The following is a 16,142-nucleotide window of genomic DNA, read 5'->3' as shown; positions in this document are numbered from 1 at the left end:
CAAGATATTTTTATGGATGATTATGAATTCGGATAAGACAAGCTTTGTCTAAGAAAAAAATACCAACCAGTGTCTCTACTCTCTAATGTCTCTTTGCTTACCAAAATGATGAGGGTGATTATTATTTATTTTCTCTTCAAAAGAAGAGACTCAAAAGGCCATTTAATTCTTGATCTCTGAAGAATTCATTCAAATTAAATGTGAAATTCACTCATTATTAGAGGATTTCAAGTTCACAATGAAGGTTCATCATGATCATTAAAAATTTTTTAAAAAATATATATTTAAATAAAAAACTAATATTTATTTTTTCTTAATGAAAATATAAAGAATTAATACTTAATAAACATATTGAAAGAGGAAGAGAAGGAGAAAGAAAAAGTTGAATGGACATTAAATGTTTAACAGCATATCCACATCACCTTCTTAAGTAGATCTAAGGTATTCTTTTGTACCCATTAAATATAATTTGGGGGAAAAAACACTTGGTCACATGACTCTCGTGGGCTCTATGCATATAGATCAAGGCGCATACAATTATGGCCCCATCTCTAGTGAATTAAAAATCTTATTCATGGGCAATGATCTCGATCTCTTGCCCACATAATTTTATCCATCTGACAGGAAAAAAAACCCAATAATTGAGGGTTCATATAATTTTACATGATCATCGCTATTTTTTTATGAAAAATTCTATTCCCATTAATGCTTTTTTTTTTTTTTAAGAATTCCTATTAATGCTTCTGTGCATACTTTTTTCTGACAGAAACCTCTACCTAATATTATTTAGGTTAGGCAGTTTTTAAGTAAGATGACAAGCAAGGTGAGGTGGAGTGACGTAATGCACCCTATTTGAGAGTACTACGTACTTTTTTTTTTTTTTTTTTTGAAAGAGAGTACTACTTACCCACGTGGTGTTTTTATCCATTCCATGATGAGTGGGACCATTTCTGACCTGGAAGATACCCTAGGCCCACTAATTAATCCACAGACACATGACAAAGATTAAAATTGTGACTTGACAGTTTCACAAACTGCCAGTGGATACAGGGTTGGATTCTTGTCATCTTAGGGCAAGTCCACACTTCATAGAAGAAACAAAAGAAAGCTTCCAGCCGTTTCAATATGTAAGACTCTTTACTGTCAGGTGGTGGGTCCCCCTCATGAATTGGCTTGGATTGGTTGGTGTAGTACACGTGGCTATTTCCCTATCTAACACTAACCCAAAAAATTATTTTGAGGTCTCTTAAGTTTGACTGTTGGCCTTGAGATAGTCAGGTGACCATGCATGCAATGAGCCCATGAGAGCAGGGCAATGTAGTTGTTAGTAATGTGATCCACACAGGCTTTGAAGTCATCGAATCATAGAATGTTTTCCAGTTTGGTTAATCACATGTTCGCTACTTGTCTTGGGTAGGTTTAGGCTTGTCTTTAATGTTGCTTCCTTCCTTTTTACACTTATCAACATATCTCAAAAAATTGCTTCATGATCAACTACTAATAACCAACCATTGATGCACTTTTTGTGGGACCCACTTATTGTTGTTTTATGGTTGCCCTTATTGGCAACCTGGCCACGTGATGATGATGACATGGCCAGTTTGAGTGACGTGTATGAAAATGATGATATAGCAGTGTCCAGTGTCACCGATAAGATAACAGAGCCACTTGGTATGCATTGAGTGGTTTGATACATCCTTAGTATGTGATGCGGGTTTCTGGGTCAAAATTGATAAAATTGGCCTATTTACATTTGGGGGCATTTTCAACAGTGAAAATGACATTTTTAGAAGATTGTTTCTTCATGAAAAAGTTAGATTATAATTTATCTAGTCCAGTGCATCTGATTTTGTCATATTTCGATACCGTATGAAGAAGTTATAACATTTGTAACAGTCGAGGGCAGTTTCGACATTGAAGATGAATTTTTTAAAGGAAGTGTTCTCCATGTAACGATACGACAAAAATTTAATCTTTCCAATGGTTCTAATTTCATCCCGTTCTGATTATGTATGAAAAAGATGCGATGCGTCATTGAAAATGTTTAGGGGCATTTTGGTCTTTTGATATGGATGATTCAGATGATCGAGTCTTCTGTAAAGTCGTAGAACGTCCAGTCATAGTTCCAATGCACTCGTTTTATCTCGATCGGATATTATGTGAAAACGTTATAAGTGTTTCCGTGAAGTCGGATCGAAAATCCAAACCTAAAATTCATCAGTTGCTCTCAGTGTTGGGTGGATTTTTCGGAATTTATTTTTGAAATTTGAAGGGATTTTATGTAATTTCAAGATTTTGAAGGTCTGAGTTGCAGGGGGTCTTTAAGCATTGAAATATATGAAGGCAGAGGGGCTTGATTATAATAAAGAAGAGCAAAGGGAAGTGAAATGGATGGTCCAAATTCTACCACGTAGGCTTGATGCCCATCCAAAGGCTGCTGAGATTTTGCGCTGATATGGATGAGATAGATGCTTGCGTGTGGGATTTGATTGGTTAGGTGCATAAGCCTTGATGCACTGGTATTACATCTTATCAAGGTATGTTGTGGTGTTTTGCGCGTGCATAGAAAGTATAAAAAAGATTCTGATCTTAAGGATCTCATGAGATTTGATTAAAACCATCTTAAAGGATTCAGATCCAATGGTCGATAAGCCTTTCACTTTTGTGAGTGGGAGACAAGCTCTCTTAAAATCCAAAAAAGTAACCAATCAAAAATCGACAACAAAAAGTGATTGCTGACCACTAATGTCAGCATGACGTCATCAGTTGTCTCCCTTATTCAAATCTTGTGGCTAAGATTTACTATCCGTTATTTTAATCAGACGGTCTAAATTAAGAGATTCTCTTTGATGAGATCTACGGCCAGATTTGCGCCCCTGTTGCAAGCGCCACCGGCGTATCCTACGCTAACCTTCGAAGATTCTATTTTGAATGTTTTGTTTGGTCCAACTTCAAATGGCCATATCTCCCTCATCTTAACTCCGATTTGGGTGATTCAAGTTGAAGATTCTTCATCTCTCCGAGCTCTACATACCAGAGGGAAGAAATCAGATAGAGGGATTACTAAGGTGGTCAGAAAAATGAGTTGAAGCTCGTGGAAGGCTAAGGATTTGAATGAAAGACTTCCATCCTCTTGCACTTGATCCATAGTCCCCATTAGAGGCTTAGGAAACTATTGAAAACCAAGGCAACAAACTCTATTGGTTGTTGCCAAGAGAAAGAAAAAAAAAATGGAAGAGAAGAGCAGAGGGAAATAGAGAAGAAGTTTTTCCCTCTCTTTGTGTGTGTCTTGAATGCCTCTCAAGAAAGATTTTCTCAAATCCAATTAATGTAGTTGGATGGTTCTTGTTGAGAATACTATTTCCCCATTATAGCTTTATTTACAAGGAAGACTAGAAGAGAGAGAGAGAGAGAGAGAGAGAGAGAGAGAGAGAGAGAGAGGAGTGTGTGTGTGAATGTGGATTGCCATTGTTGCTCCATGAAAGTAAAGACAAGGAGAAAAGAAAGAAGAAGAAGAAGAATCTAAAATTTGGTTCTTGTGAGTTGCTTCAAGAAACCCAAGTGCCAACGGGGGTTGAAGCATTGGCGGCATCGAGACAACGTGGTTATGGTCTACATCAAGTGGAGATCGACATTATTACATCTCCGATGGTTATTCTTTGCCAATGTAACCGCACTTTTATCAAATTTTCATTATTATAAATCATTGTAGGCAAGATGTTTGATAAAATGCCTAAGTGATAGTTGTAGCCTATTTGGGGAGAAATTTGCATGTATGAGTGCTTCACTATAAGGCATTGTTATAAGCCCAACTTTATTTTTTTTGTGTTCAGTGGGTGTTGGACACAAGGGCTATGTGTTCCTTGGTAGTTACAACCACCTAAACCTATTTGCCGTGGGTACGGCCTCTCAGATCATTCTGAGAAAACTAGAGTGAAAACCTAGCCATTGTATGTCATTGGTGAAAACTTGGAATGTGATCCCTTGGCTATGGGTGCAGTCATAATTAGTATTTAGTAAATGATGAGCCCGACAGTGGGTATTACTCCGTGCATGTAGGCAACTGGTCGAAGCACGTATTTCTTGTATTGTGGATGTGAATACTCGTATTTATATTGTGGATGTGAATACTCGTATTTATATTGTGGATTGGAGTGCTTGGCTACAGAATGAGTATGTACATCTGGTAGACCTAGCCACTTGGTGATGCAGTATGGATGTGCATACGACTATGTATGTATGTGACAGTGATTACCTTGTGAGGTTTATAAGACAGCTCTGGGCAGCAATACAGATTATGTGAGTAAGTTCCATGCAACAGTAAGAATGGTCAGTAGTATACATAGCAGCTCTGGGTAGCATCAGTTGATTGTGCTATTGAAATGCAAATAGTGATTGCCACATCAGGGGTGTAGCTGAAAAATAAAAAAATATTTGTCACACTAATTCACCCTCCTCTCAGTGTCAATTGGGACCCAACACTTATCCTTGCACTCCTTTCCTTATCTTCCATCATAATAATGATGATCATGATGATATAATAAAGTAATAATTATTCTTATTTTAGAGGAATAATAATAATAATAATAATAATAATATCTAAATTTTATAGATAGATAGACCCCAAAGTCTTATATGTACATGTAAAATTTCAGTTTAGATATAATTTTTTAAATGACAAAATAAAGATATGAAATTTAGGAACATGAGAGAATTCATAGTAGTGTGATCGAATATGCATTTGTTGTGTCTCCACTTGTGCCTATGTTGATGCCTATGCCTATGCCAATGCTAGCGATGGCTTTGTGTTCCTTGGTAGTTACATTCACCTAAACCTATTTGCTGTGGGTACGGTCTCTCAGATCATTCTGAGAAAACTAGGGTAAAAACCTAGCCATTGTATGTCATTGGTGAAAACTTGGAATGTGTTCCCTTAGCTATGGGTGCAGTCATAATTTAGTAAATGATGAGTCCGACAGTGGGTATTACTCCGTGCATGTAGGCAACTGGTCGAAGCACGTATTTCTTGTATTGTGGATGTGTATACTCGTATTTATATTGTGGATTGGAGTGCTTGGCTACAGAATGAGTATGTACATCTGGTAGACCTAGCCACTTGGTGATGCAGTATGGATGTGCATACGACTATGTATGTATGTGACAGTGATTACCTTGTGAGGTTTATGAGACAGCTCTGGGCAGCAATACAGATTATGTGAGTAAGTTCCATGCAACAGTAAGAATGGTCAGTAGTATATATAGTAGCTCTGGGTAGCATCAGTAGATTGTGCTATTGAAATGCAATTAGTGATTGCCACATCAGGGGTGTAGCTGAAAAATAAAAAAATATTTGTCACACTAATTCACCCTCCTCTCAGTGTCAATCGGGACCCAACACTTATCCTTGCACTCCTTTCCTTATCTTCCATCATAATAACGATGATCATGATGATATAATAAAGTAATAATTATTCTTATTTTAGAGGAATAATAATAATAATAATAATATCTAAATTTTATAGATAGATAGACCCCAAAGTCTTATATGTACATGTAAAATTTCAGTTTAGATATAATTTTTTAAATGACAAAATAGAGTTATGAAATTTAGGAACATGAGAGAATTCATAGTAGTGTGATCAAATATGCATTTGTTGTGTCTCCACTTGTGCCTTTGTTGATGCCTATGCCTATGCCAATGCTAGCGATGGCTTTTGAAATGATGGGTCTATTGCGTAGGGATCCGTATCAGGTTAGGATGCCGCTGTTAGCGTGGTACCTCTATGGCTGGTTGCTCTCGACCCTTGTAAATGAATGCTCTTTGAATTGGTAGCTAAACCCTAGCTAGTTAGTTCCTACCACCTACGCAACTTCCCTTGCTAGTAGGTGATCAATGGAGACTAGTGCTTTTGTAGCGGTCTCTTCTACAATAGCTAGAGAGAGAGAGAGAGAGAGAGAGAGAGAGAGTAGGTTGGATCTGTTGCGAAATGATGTCATAAATCTTTTTTATAATGCCACATCATTGTGTGTATGTGGGGGGGCGGGAAGTCTAGTTACAAATTCTATTTGTAACATGGTTGGTTTAAGAACAAGAAAACCCAATTGTCATTGGTATACCTCAACGTATATCCATGCCTCTCAAGTAACATACTCACATATAGGTTTTCTAGTTGATGAATAACATTTCCCTACCCCAGAACACCCACAACCCAATTCTTACATGAGACTTAATTCAACGGTTCTCCATTATGAGTAGCTAGAAGTAAAATTTGAAAGGGCAAGAAAACCCTATCTGTTTGTGCATCCATTGCATCAACATGCAAACTAATGGTGGGGCACATAGAGATATTTGCGTGAGGGACAGTCTGGTATTTTTGCAACCACCTGTGTTTGGGCGTAGAGATATGTAAGCGAACATGGTTATTTTCTCCAATTTGAAATTATAATGTCTTTGAAAGAGATCCCTAAGTAGGCATAAAAAAGAGAGATAAAGAGGATGGCATGGTTCCCATTAATGTGACGTCAATATGACGAATTAGTGTCCACCATGGATTCGTAGTAGTGAAAATTGGATGGACTCTTACTTGTGGAAAATTAATCAAATTGAAACTCTACACTTCTTTCTATGAGATGAAAGTTTACAATTACTTGGGTTGCAAGAACTTTTCTGCTACTTGGGCTTGCAGGTAAAGAAATGAAATCTTGAAAGGTATTTTGAAAAATACTAAAACCTAGGAGTATATTTGTAAACTTCAAAGGGAAGTGCATTATTCCATTTCTTCGGCTAAGAGCCTAGGTAGCAGCAAAAAAAATTTCCTTTCTCTAAAGGAATTTTTGACATCTCTAAAGGTGTCAAATAATATGTAATACTATTTACCAAAAATAACAAAATTGTAATACCTTAATTTTTTATTCGTTTAGTAAAATTCCTTTTTTTTTTTTTTCACTGAAGGTAAATAGTGTCATTTCTCATGTATACTTGAAAGATATGAAAGATAATGACATAATTATTTTTAAAAATTTGAAGACCTTTTTATATCCTTAACTCAAAGTACTTTTGATAACATTCTATTAATAAAAAAAAAAGAGCTTTTGATAATAACACAAGAGATAATTAACAGTATCAAGTTCTAAATACATATACAGATGTGTCATTTAGCCTGCCCTTTTTGATGAATATTAAATTATTTAAGATTTGACAAAATAACTATGGTGCTAGCTAATTTCCCCACATGCCTTGTAAACAGAAAGGAAGAACGGAATTTGTATAGCAAACACCCATGTTGACCTTCAGAATTTGCTCTTTTAAAAAAAAAAAGTTAGAGAAAGACTAGAGGATACAATTACCTTAGGATTTAAGCTCTTCTGTTTTAAAAATTTCTCCTTCTTTCTGAAGAAAGAAAGATTATCTTTTTGAATATTGAATCACGGTGCATTGATTGGGCCGTCCCAACCCCTGCCCCCGCTTTTCCACAGAAAAAAAAAAAAAAGTCATTTTCCCGTTCATGTCCATGTAACAAAGCCACCTACCATCAGTATGTGGTCCAATTTGAATTTAGGATTCTTCCTACCCAAACAGAGAACATCATTTCTGAGGCCCTTTCTCTTTATATGTGTATTGGATTGGGTAACCACTAATATATTCAATTCAATGCAAGCCCAAGAATAAAACGGACTCCCCCAATTGCAAAGGGAAACTAGGGTAGGGTAAGACCAAAATAATAATAATAATAAAATTAAATTTATATAATCAAGCAACAGTTTATATTGAGGCTTATCAGCCTTTGTTTTTTAAAGGGGAAAAAAGAGTCGAACATAGTGGTTCCTACGCGACTACACTTAGACATAATGGAGAAAAATAATCATTCCACACCTCATGAAAGACAGAAATTCTATCCCTATATTAATGCTTTCACATACATTCCCATTGGTTGCATACTAATAATATAAAGACAGTCTGTCTTTCACAAAACCCTTACTCATTCTTAATATAGAATCAATTCCATCCATTACAAAAGGTGTCAAGGTCTTTATGTATAGAAGAGAGTGACAGAATCAATTCCATCCATTATGTACATAAGGTGTAAAGGTGTTTATGTACAGAGAGGAGAGAGAGACCCTTTTCTTTCCTGGTTTCACTTTTTTTGGGTGTTCTAGTTCGTTGTTAGATAATCCACTAAACGCTAATCATAGATTAATGATTATAATGATGGCAAAAGTAGGATACGTTCCTTTTTACCAAACCTATCATGTTTGATTTCTCTCTGCAACAACAATAAGTTGGCTGGACAGGTTTTTGTCGACTGGTCAACAGGGATTTAGTTCTTCGGAATCAGATTGGGATGGGACTCAGGTGGATCAGTTTTAAGGGTGTTAAATTGGAATCGGAATTGAAAATCAAATTCAGATTCGGATCAACTACCTAGAATCCAATCCAACCTATTATAATATGGTTAAATTATGGATCTGAAATAAGTATTTATAATTTGGTTATGTCCGGATCTAGATTTATGCTAAGAATTAGCGGTTCTAATCAAAACCGGATCGAATAACTTAATGTTATTTTTTTTCTCTTTAACTAAAAACTTAACGTAACTTATATAGAAACCCGACATAATCAATCACCTAAATGACAAATCATCTAATAGAGTTTGAATTATAGTCCAATTCAAAAACCCCTTGTCTGTTAATTATCATTTTGGAGATTGATTGCTTAGGGTCATTAACGATATTTAGTTTCAATCAACTAAATGATAAATCATCTAATAGAGTTTCAAGTAGTAAAATTACGATACTAAAAGTTCAATGGATGATCGATTACTCACAACCATTCGACATGGATATATGTCCATTGATAGCTCATGATTTTTTGTTCATTCTTTTGTTGGGGAAGACCAATAACCTAGTGAATGAGCATTTATATTTTGTCTTCTAAATAATAGTTGCATAAAAAAATTGAATACTGGAACCAAATAAGAACCAAATACAAAACCCGAATAGAAACCAAAATCGGACCAAAACCAGATGGGACTTAATCCGGTTCTAGATCACATTAACACTCCTTGGAACCAAAACCGAAATCAGACCAAGTACCTGATTTCGAACCGATTGACACACTTAATCAGTTTTGTTAAGATTTTTATGTGGGCTTAACTTATACCGATTGATTCATTGAGCCCAAACAATTATAGACCCACTCTGATTAGAAAACTCCTAGCTATTTCCATTGTTAGAGTGGAATAAGGTTTTAGAGATTCTATTATAAATAGAATACTGACGGTCCCTGCAGTCATTACTTAATGCCTTATTGGTTTTTGGAGCACAACTTTCTCATAAGAGCAAGTGCACAGAAAGAGAGGAAACCCTAGAGTAAGAGGCTGTAGAAGATCTCAGTGGAAGAACTCTACTTGTGTAGTTCGTCATTGTCATCTTCATGGGAGTAATGTTTAACCACGTGGGACAGAGGTTCATGATCTATGCTCATGAGATTTCTAAATTTACATAGGTATTTCTCTATTCCCATTTATGGTTCATGTCATGGATGTCCCATTGATTATTATAGATATGGTAAATCTATATGGTTATGTATTTTAAGATCTATGAAGAGAGTATTTTATTGATCTTGATTTAAGGACTATACTTATGGTTAAATATCTTTTATGATTCTTGTATTCTCAATATTATGGCGTTATTCATATGTTTAATATGGTAAATGATCCCCAATAATTGGTATCAGAGCTAAGTATTATAGTGTTAGAATCAAGAAAAATCAAAGAAAAATTGATTTTGCATAGGGTTTGGGTCTCAAATTATAGAAATCATAATTTTATCATCACTTAAAGGTTTCAGACTGAAAAAATTTCTTCACAAAAGTTGTAGAAGACAAGAAGACGATCGCGGTGGTATATCGCAAGTCATCGAAAACCTTCAGATGCACCGGCATGCACCATCAGAAATCGATTATCAGAGGAGAGAATTTTTTTTATTTAAAAAAAAAACGGTGGTGAGTCATCGTCGGGTCAACTCGAAAACCCTACCGAGTTGACCCGACCCAGAGGTGTAGTGGGTCAACTCATGACTAACCTGTTTGACTCAGTCAAAGGTTGACCATTTGACTCGAATTTTGACCCAGATACCCGACTCGAAGACAATCGGGTTTGACCTAGATTTTTGACCCGGAACTAATATGCCCGAACCAGATTAGACCGCTTGGCTGAACGAGTTGGTTTGGGAAAACTATATTGATTTTGATCTTTTTTTTGTAATTTCAAATGGCTCGTACGGGTAAACAATGAATAACTTTTTACCCTGGTTTTTTACGTTGAGTCCATTTTTTCGTGCTCTTCATTTTGATATATTATGAGCCTAGTTTTGATCAAATTTTATGATTTGTTTTGTATAAGTTATAAGTATGGGTGTTTAATGATTATCCATAATTTTCCTATTAATTGGAAGAAATAAAAGAAAAACAACTCATACATTACTTGTTCATCAGAATATGAACTTGTTTATTCTTGGTAATGATAGTTTATACTTTTGTTTATGAATATTTTTTTATTCATGCTTAAACAATCCCAGTTTTAGCTGTCGAAATGAATTTGTAGACTATTGTAGTAAGATTGGATGGAATCCACTAAAATGGTAAAGTTCAACCTTATTGTAATAGAATACAAATCAAAGGTCTTCTTTGTTTGAAAAGATAGAGAATAATGGTTAGTAGCAAGGTTGTTAATGTTCACCCAAATGTGACATTATCAAAGAAAAGTTAAAGTTAAAGCAAGTGAAAAACAGAATAGGGATTTCTCAACCTAGAAGATGCTATCCATCCAAAGATGGTGGTACTTTTCAAAAGTTAGAAGAAGTCTTGCAGTAATAGTAGAAACTTGAGTGGACCAGTATGTTTCAAACCCAAAGGTCAGGAATATAGTTCCGGTTGACACTCTGAAAGTAATTGATAATTGAGCATTGTAATGTTTATTTTGATAATAGTTACATACTTGTTCTTTTACATTTAAATGATATTTAGTTCATGTTTAAATAATCCAAAAATTTAAGCTGTCAGGTATAGTTATAAGCTATTGTAGTGGAATGGATGGAATCCACCAAAGTGGTAAAATTAAGATTACTGCAATAGGTTTGTAACTTAAAAGTTGTCTTATTTTGAAAGACATAGAAAGTTGTTTGCAGAAATTAGATAATGCTTGCTCAAAGGAGACATTATCAAAGATAAGCATAAATGCAAGTGTACTCTAGGAAGACTTTAACTTAGAAATTGCTATTCATCCAAAATTGACAGTAATTTTTTAAGTTGAAGAGCTCCCACGGTCATTGTAGTTTTTGAGTGGACCAGTGCATTCCAGAGCTAAAAGTTGAGAATGTAGTTCGGTTGACACTCTAGTTATGTTTAATGATTAGTGATATAATATTGATTTTAATTTTATTGATGTTACATGCATTAATTAAATATTGAATGTATTATTCTTCCTTGAGTTGAACTATTAAACTGAATGTCTTTAGAAGTGGCTTGAGAGTATGGAGGTCTACATATGCCTCAAAGACCTATTTTTTTATACTAAAAAAACCAAATCAATAGTTTGGTATTATGCTTTTAAAGCAAAGATTTTTACCCTAAAAGGTATTAGACAGTTGATCAATGACAATAGAATAGATGAGGATTTCATGACTATGACCATAGGTTATAGGTTTATTTAATGTGTTATTTTTGTATTCCAATTGGATCAATTCAGATTAGTTGAGTTGGATTAATATCGATTTTGATCAATCCAATACCAAGTTCTCAAACACGACCATTGTTCTTTGAAAACCTATTTATAAACATTAATTGATAAATGTTTGATTTTCTTTTGTTTTTGGGCTTATGTGAACAAGTTTATATGTATGTCACATAAAACGAATTATGTTCTCCAATAAATGGATTAATTTATAGTTAGTCGAACCAAGTGGGAGGATAGAAGTATGGATCTTAAGCTATTTTATGTGGCTCGACCAGTGGGAGAATAAATTCGGTATACTAGGTTGTTAGTGGGAGGATGTTACTAATGGAAGGTCAGTATACTAGGTTACTAGTGGGAGAATAAATTCAGTGTAATGTATTGTTTTTCATACAAAAGAACTATTTTAAGTTTTGCATTGATTTATTATTATCATGATATTGAAAAACTATTTATGACTTAAATATATAATAAATTCATATTCATGTCATTTTGTACTTGTATGTTTTGTTTGAAACACCCTATGATAGATAAATATATTAGAATTAAACTGGGTGTGAGCTTTCGCATATTTTATGCTGCACAGTATATTTCTAGAAAGCTATGAAAAGATTGTGTAGAATCCACCAAAATGGTATATCTTATTCTTTCATAGTTTTTTCAAGCACACCAAAGTTGGTGACATTTGTCCAAAGGTGATGTCACCCAAATTAAAGAAAATACATGTATGCAAATGACTATAACTTAGAGGTTTCTAAGCCCATATGTGATAAAAGTAATTGTATTTTCACAATAAATTTGGATTTACAAGAGGACCAGTGCATTCTTAGCCCAAAGGATAGAAATGTAGTTACGGTTGTGACTCTTGTGTGTTTTATCTGCTAGATGTACATTTATTATGTAGTTTATCTGCTAGATGTACGTGTTAAATTTTTTAGTCTGATTATTTGGTGTGTATGTTTCATACCTGAGATTTTTGGGTTACTTAATCTGGTTTTGGCTCTTAGGGAACCCAAACAGGTGTTGTTACTGATCAAAACACAATCGAAGGGAAATATGAATAATTTTGTTACCCTATTAAGTTTATAATGATTTGGGAGTAATTTTAGAATGATTTATTTTAAATCCTATTCTCTGAATTATTTATGTATATTTATGCTTTATTTGTTTGTGTTGTCCTTAGTTGTGTAAGAAACACATTAAATCATACACTTCTGTACATTTATTTATCTCTAATGTGAAAAATATAATAGGAATGAGTGAAACCCACCAAAGTGGTACATTCAGTTCAATTGCGTGTTTCCTAAGGTAAATGTGACATTTACCCAAATGTGATGTCATCTAAGTTTATCGATAAAGTACTCAAGAGCCATGTTTTCTGATATTAGTGTTATTGAGTTTTTTAATATGCTTGGTTAGTGGGAGTTTTATGATCTCATTTAACCAAATATATCATGGTGGTGACAACCAAAGTTTAAAGAAGGTAAAAGTCAAAGTTTAAAGGAGGTGTCTTCTAAGGTTTATTGGCAGTGCTTAGCCAAAGTAATTGGTAATAAGTTAAGGTAATTGACGATATTTCATTAGAATTTGAGATGTATGACAATATTTGGTCAAAATCTACGATTTATGGCGGTATTTAGCCTAAGTCCAAAGAAGTGGTGGTTTACCACAGGCTGTTTGCCAAAGTTTATGATTTATGGTGGTATTTAACATAAATCCATAGTAGTGGTGATTAACCACAGGCGGCTTGCCAAAGTTTGTGATTTATGGTAGTATTTAACTTAAATCCATGGAAGTGGTGGTTAGTCATGACGGTATGCCAAAGTAAGACATTAATTCAAGAAAATGACGGTTTGCCTAAGTGTTGATTATTATCAAAGTTTACTACCTGTGAGGTTTTCAAGGTAGGCTGACCTTTAGATCAAGAAAGGACCTATAAGAAAATATATTTCATGTGATCACAGATATGATATAAATTCATTATATATATATATATATGTTTTCAGACAATTTGGATTGATAGTTTTTTATTGTTTGTAACATTAGATAATTATATGCCGTATATTGAGGTGTATTTTTTACTATTGTTTAACAGTAGAGATTATTGATTGAATCAAAGTTTGTTTGAGTGGTGTTCAGTCTTGGGATTATTTGGTCAGGTGTCAATGGAAAGACATCTGTATCAGTATAGCCCAAGTGGGAGATTATTAGGATTTTTATGTGGGCTTAACTGATACTGATTGATCAATTGAGCCCAAGCAATTATAGACCCACTTTGATTAGAAAACTCCTAGCTCTTTCCATTGTGAGAGTGGAATAGAGTTTTAGAGATTCTATTATAAATAGAATACTGACGGTCCCTACAGCCATTACTTAATGCCTTATTGATTTTAGAAGTACGGCTTTCTCACAAGAGCAAGTGCACAGAAAGAGAGAAAACCCTAGAGTAAGAGGCTGCAGAAGATCTCAATAGAAAGATTTCATTTGCGTAGTTCATCATTGTCATCTTCATAGGAGTAATGTTTAACCACATGGGGACAGAAATTCATGATCTATACTCATGGGGCTTCTAAACTTACACATGTACTTCTCTATTTCCATTTATGGTTCATGTAATAGATGTCCCATTGATTATTATAGATATAGTAAATCTATATGGTTATGTATTTTAAGATCTATGAAATGAGTACTTTATTGATATTGGTTTAGGAACTATACTCATAGTTAAATATCTTTTATGATTCTTGTATTCTAAATATTATAGGGTTATTCATATGTTTAATATGGTAAAGGATCCCCAACTAGTTTTACTCTTGTTTTTTTATAAATAAAAAAAATCAAATTATTTATCAATTTTACCCTTAATTCGTTACCAATACCCAATTCAAGATCTACGATCAAGTATCAAGTTCGATACATAACATCTGATATCCATACCAATATCAACACATCAGTGATCAATCCTTGTGGTCAACTAAGTTTCTGGAACTAGTTTTCCAATAATCGTCATGGTCAAGACAAGAAGAAAGAAGGAGATTCATAAAGAGCAACTCATAATCTCTCTCTCTCTCTCTCTCTCTCTCTCTCTCTCGCAGCCATAAACTGGAAGGTTAAGGACTGACCGTTAGGTTTTCATGCAGAGGTTGGCAGGGAGGTGAAAAAAATAAAAATAAAATTAAAATTGAAAAGGTAAGTTGTTGCACCAAATGGTGAAATAGTGTCAAGGGAAGTGATAAGTCAATGAAGTCTTATCCATTATCAACTTACTTGTGTCCCTACACTAGATCTATTCATCCTTTCCATCTGCCACTCTTATCAACTCTAAGGTTATTAAATAAGATTCTGTATCAAACCACCACACACTATGGCTAAGTTGGTCCCATCAAAAACTATGGGATGAGAGGAATTCTGTGGGCCAACCTATTCTTCTCTCCCGAATCCCCACCTACCCTGAAATGGGGTTTTATTATAAAGAGAATGAAGGGACCAATAGCCCCAAGGACTACAGCAAAAAGGCCTAAAGCCTTCCAACTCTGACAGAGAGAGAGAGAGAGAGAGAATTTTCTATTATTTTATATAATTAATTTCGTTACATACTATAGTAGCCATTATTATTTTATGGTGTGAGATAAAAAAGATTTGGGGAAAGGATCTCTACAGCTTATGTCCATTATGTCCAGACATAATTGGACGGGATGTTTCTCTGGGCTGCCCAGTCCCTTGAGAGGATTTTTTTGGTTTATTATGGGTTGCATGGCATGTTCCTAAATCCAAAAAATACCTCTCAGATCTTTTAGATCCAATATGTTTTTTGAGGTTATGAGTGTATATTTATATGGCTAAAGTGATTACATTTTGTTTTTTCCATTTCATTTCCTCATAGATCTAGGCATCTTGTCAACTCACATGTATCCTTGCATTGTGACTATTAGATGTTTTTTTTTTCCACACATCATGTATAAGTTTTCATTTCTACAAAGCCCACCTTTTGTTGGTTAAACTTTCTCTTCTTTTTCTTTCAATAAAAGCGCTCATATTTGTTGTTGACAAAAAAAAACAACAACAACAACAACAACAACAACAAACAACAAACAACGCAAGAAATAAGGTCTTGAGCATGGTTATAAATATTGGCACCATTAGCATATGACTATTGGTCGATGTGTATCAATATTGGTTGTGCTGAATATTGTAATGGTATTGCATGATCATTACTTGGTCAATCTTGTATTAGTGGAATGACTCTTATTATGGGAAAATCTGTTCAATTTTTTTTTTATTAAAATTAAAGGCAAAATTATTTAATACGGCCGATAAGTATTGTCATCGATAGAAACCAATACAGATCACGATACCAATATTTTTAATCATGGCCCTGAATTTATCTATTTATATTGGTAAAAATTCTCT

This window comes from Macadamia integrifolia, chromosome 7 (genome assembly GCF_013358625.1).
Source record: "Macadamia integrifolia cultivar HAES 741 chromosome 7, SCU_Mint_v3, whole genome shotgun sequence".
NCBI lineage: Eukaryota > Viridiplantae > Streptophyta > Magnoliopsida > Proteales > Proteaceae > Macadamia > Macadamia integrifolia.
This window is presented reverse-complemented; position numbering follows the sequence as displayed.